Source organism: Symsagittifera roscoffensis, chromosome 8, assembly GCF_963678635.1.
Source record: "Symsagittifera roscoffensis chromosome 8, txSymRosc1.1, whole genome shotgun sequence".
NCBI lineage: Eukaryota > Metazoa > Xenacoelomorpha > Acoela > Convolutidae > Symsagittifera > Symsagittifera roscoffensis.
In genome coordinates, this window is record NC_087069.1 from 8,686,256 (window position 1) to 8,691,050 (window position 4,795).

The window sequence follows — 4,795 nt, forward strand, 5'->3', positions numbered from 1 at the left end:
TTATTCATTAATTTTTTATTGTTTTTTGTAATCTTGTTCGAGAAATTGAAACACTTTCACCAGCTTGTAAAACTGATTGAAACATTTCTTGCATCCTGTTGAAAAAATTGCATCATTTGAAAAAATTTTTATTTTTCTCTGGAATAATTTCAATACTCTTGCGAACATGCTAGAACAAACAGACTGGTTATCAAACCCACAATCAATCTATGTCATCTTTCTTTACAAATCCATAATCATCAAAAAACACTCAATTATGATCACCATTTACAAACGCATAAGCATCCAAAATTTTCATATAAAACAGTCAATAAAACAGCCAATTACTTTCAACAATTCAAGTAGAGGTCAAATATATTTAAACTCAAAATAAATATCAAATTCAACTGCAAGTTCCAAATTTTTTGAAAATGTTGAAAACGTAATCTTTTTTGAAGGTTCATCAAGTTTCAACAATTGTTTATTGTAACTTTGTTCATTATTCATTTTTGAAAATTACTGTTACACCTTATAGCGAAAATTTTCTTAGAAGTAGACAGAAAATGTCATAGCAAAAAAAAGTTTCGACTCTGCTTCATCTTTCAAACAATTTTCACGAAGTCTTAATTAGTGTTTTGATGTCCGTCATCATACAAGCTTAGAAGTGTGCTTTTTGAGCATTTTACATTGCTTATAACTAATGTAATTTCAAAATTTCATCAAAATTTTTGCTATTTTTTTTAATTTTTACGAAACCTTTTTCTGAACAAGTTGACTAAAAGAATTTGCATAATTTGTCCTACTGGAATAAAACTAACTTTTCACGTTTTACCTTGAATTATAAAAGATAGACATGGTTTCAATTGTCTCAACGTTTTCTAGAAACTTATCGAGATCGTTGAAGGCCTTACCGCCAGACAGCTATCAATAGGTCTTTAATCAATTTCATCCGTTCAAACGGGTACTAGAAATAGGTTTCCTGGACTTTATGGCACAACTAATAATAACTTGTTAAAGACAAAACCTAACTTAGGCAAGAGTAGCCGGTTGTTTGTTAGAAGCACAGAATGTTCCGATCTCAGCTGTTCAAAAAAAGCTAGAAAACAGTTTTGTTTGTTTTCAAAACGAACCGTTTTTTTGTATGAGCAAGACTGATTGCAAAGTTAAAAAGTGCTTAAAAAGTTAGCATTGGCCTTAATTGTCCACAGTTGTTTCTCAAAACCAAAACCGAACAAAACTACTCGTATCAAAGCGAAGCACCGTATGTTCCGATTGTTTTAAATTGCTTATGGAACGGTGTTCCTTTTACAAAATTGATAAATTTTTCAAACAAAAATGAAAAATTGTTCAGAAAAAACTTTTCAAATTGTCCCCACACGCCACAAAAAATAAAATGATACATTTTGCACCTAGTAACGTAGCAGTCATGACAAAACATGTTTCAACCAATTTAGAACCATTTCTAAGACGGAATAAATCTCTTACTCGTTAACAGCACGAAATGTAATGCTCGTTAACTGTCCCATAATGGAAAACTTTAAACCCCCAAAACTTTACTAAAAATATTCATAGGCTAATATAATTACAAATTTGAACTCATGACTCTAATAGCTTTTACACGGTATAAAAAGATTTGGCAAAACGGCACGTTAAAAAGCAGAAATTGGTCTAGATAATAAAACAACCCACGCACAAACATTTTGTCACTTTCTTCGAAAAAATCGGAACAATAAATTAACAAAACTGATTGTATCATGGTGGAGCCCTGAATGCTTTTACTGTCTTTTAATGTCAATGGAGGAGTGCTCGCTCTCAGAAAATTAACAAGCTTTAAAAAAATGAAAAAACTTAGAACAACATTTGAGCTTGTTTTTGAAAACCATCACCTCACATATTATGTAATATTTTAAGTAAAATAATTATCACATAGCAGAAACGTTAAATATTTCAAAGAGCATGCCTCAATTCAATTTGGAAAGATCTCTAATAGTGATTGAATTTACTCTCAGATGTAATAGCCTGTCCCATAATTTTATGAAACATGATCACATGTGAAAAGTCATTTCATAGTCAAGACATCAAAACTTTTCGGATAATGTAAACAAATATGTTCATACACGGCTAGTTAAAAACTTCTGAAGAAAACGACCACCGAGCACAAACATTTGATCACTTTCTTCAAAAGTCGGAAAATGTTTGTATGTAATCTTAGGCAGAGCACAACAAGATGTCTCTGTAAAGAGGTGAACAGTTCGTATGGTGGTCCATGCTTTCGTGGATTAAGCGTTTTAGCATCAAAAACTTCAATTTTTTTTGTTAGTCAAGAGTGTAGAAAAGTTATAACAAAAATTTGTGACAATTGGCCTGAACATATTTTTCCGTTTTTGTTGAAGGACTATGCATGCATATCAAAATAATTTTTTCAATTTTGGTTCACAAGCACAAGGAATTGCTAAACATGATACAAGTTAGTCCGAGAAACAAACGTTTAAGCTAAATATATAAAATCAGTTCGCGTAAACAACAAAAAACAGTAGAAAAACTCAGCAGCGTGAAACTTTGTACATTAGTTTTTGGATTTTGGAAGAGCTTTTAGAAAAAAAAACTTAAAATAACAACTCTATAAGGTTTCAGTAAACAAAAACATCATTAAGATCGTTTATATGAGGTCGTCCGCATACTGTGTTCGTTGCCTGTGGCTGAGGCGAGAATTCAAAAGCCAAAAAAATTCAATCAGGGCGACGCCTTGAATCTTCTGACTGTCCTTCATTATCTATTCAATTTAAGAAAAAACAAAAAAAATGGAATCAAATGAAAAGTAAATTCTGTAAAATTCATCCGCCCGCACGCTATTTGGAATATAAAGTGATAATTTAACCTTTAGTAATGTTTTAATAAAAAAATAGCATGCCTCAGTTCAATTGTGAACAAATTTTGAGCCAGATTAACAGACGCTGATACGTTAGTATCACCAAACAAATTGCGCGTTAAGTGTCCCAAACTTACACTCTTTAGACCCCATCAATTCACGAAACAGGATCACAGGTGAAATATTTTTTTAAATCTGAGCTTAAGACATCAATACCTTTCAGATGGTATAGCAGTTTTTGCCGGAAAAGGCTAGATAAAAATAAAAATTGGTCTGGAGGAAAAAATGCAATTCGAGGACGAATATTTGTCATTTTCTTCGCGTCAGAATTGAAAGAGCTTAATTAGCTCATATCCCTCGACTCATTTGGATGAAAATTTTGCGGGTGGAAAAAGTTTTAAAAAACTAAAACACACCCGAGAAAAAAGACTACTCGCTTTCAAACGACTTTTTTTTCTAAAAAGTTCCCCTTTAATGCACCTATGCCCATACGTATAAGTGACATATTTTGGTGACAAACATTTTTTTAGCCTTTTTTGTCAACTTGGGCCGCTATTTCGATTTTGGGGGAGGAAGTGCCGGCAAAATAGGTCTTTTTGGTTGCAACCGATTAAAAAAGTTGTCGTGAAATTAAACAATTATTTGAGTACTTCGCATATTAGATTTATGGTTTGTTCGTTGCTAACTGCAAATTTATCAAAAAACCGAGAAAACCAAACTATTTCCTAAGAACAAGTAGAAAAAAAAAACATTTAAAAAATGTTCCCAGCAATTTAAGGCGGATAAAATGCTGGCTTTTTTTCCAAATTTTGCCAGTAAATTTTTCGGCGGCAGCGGTCACTAGATTTTAGGGGGAGGAAGGGGGTTCCTTTGACCAAGTCCCCGTATCTGTTCTGATGGAATGCATGATTTAAAATGCTCTCTAAATATGTAAAAATTAGGCTTGAGTAGAAAACGGGTGCCGGACATCAAGCCGACGGGACTTCAAGCCGAATCGTAAAATTAGGGACTTCAAGCCGAATAGTTCTTTATAAAGTCGTGAAATATGATTAATTTGAAAACTTTTTTGAAGAATTTCTGATTTTCACGATCTTTCTTTACTAGTTATCGGCGTTTTCATAAAATTTAAGCCTCCAAATGATGTTTCGGAAAGTTGAAAAGTAAAACATGGTTGAAGGCATTTTTTATGTTTATAATTTATGCATTTCAAAAACCGGCTGATGTTATTAACGGATGCCAATCACAAGTGGTGCATTGTCATGAATAACATTTATCATGGATTAAACTTGCCAAAATTTTTGAAAAATAACGTTTTACAGATGATAAAATAGTGTTTTGAGGTGCTTGTAAAGTTTTAATTTCGGCATCAAGTCCCTTCCGCTTGAAGTCCCGTCGGCTTGTTGTCCTAGACCCGTAGAAAACATATTTCTGTGCAAGTATGTATGTAACAAATGAAAGGATATACCATGCAAAATGCGATGGTTTGAATTTAGAGGAACTTAAATTTTACCACATGTATTTGAAGCTGCAGATTCACCACAATGTTATGCTGAATGATTTCACGCTTCAGGCAATAATATTCATTTCCAACAAAGTTATCTTTAATATCATTATTGCGGCCAAGTTAGCGTGCAAAACTTTGACTGACAGGCATTTTTATCTTTAATTTCACCATTTATCAAATAAATGATAAAATTTTTGCGTTTTTAATTTTGTTAATCTTCTAAAATTTCTTTCAGTTTCACAAATTGCGTAACATTTTTGAACGCATTTCTTATTCACTTTAGCATATTTATTCTATATTTTTTGTGTAACACATAATGTACATAAATGTATCTTAGAATTACCTTTTTTAGAACCAGAATTTGTGTAGCTGTCTGAGCAACGCCTCATTGATTTGTTTTTAATCAATCAAAAAACATTACAGTCAACTAACTGAGAGCTTTT

The 4,795-nt window shown here is 32.3% G+C and overlaps 1 protein-coding gene across 2 annotated transcripts in view; it reads left to right on the top strand.

Annotated features, from left to right (window-relative positions):
* LOC134853121 (inhibitor of growth protein 3-like) overlaps positions 1-4,795 on the top strand; it is a 446,221-nt gene that overhangs the window by 185,825 nt on the left and 255,601 nt on the right. The gene's annotated exons all lie outside the window — the stretch shown is intronic.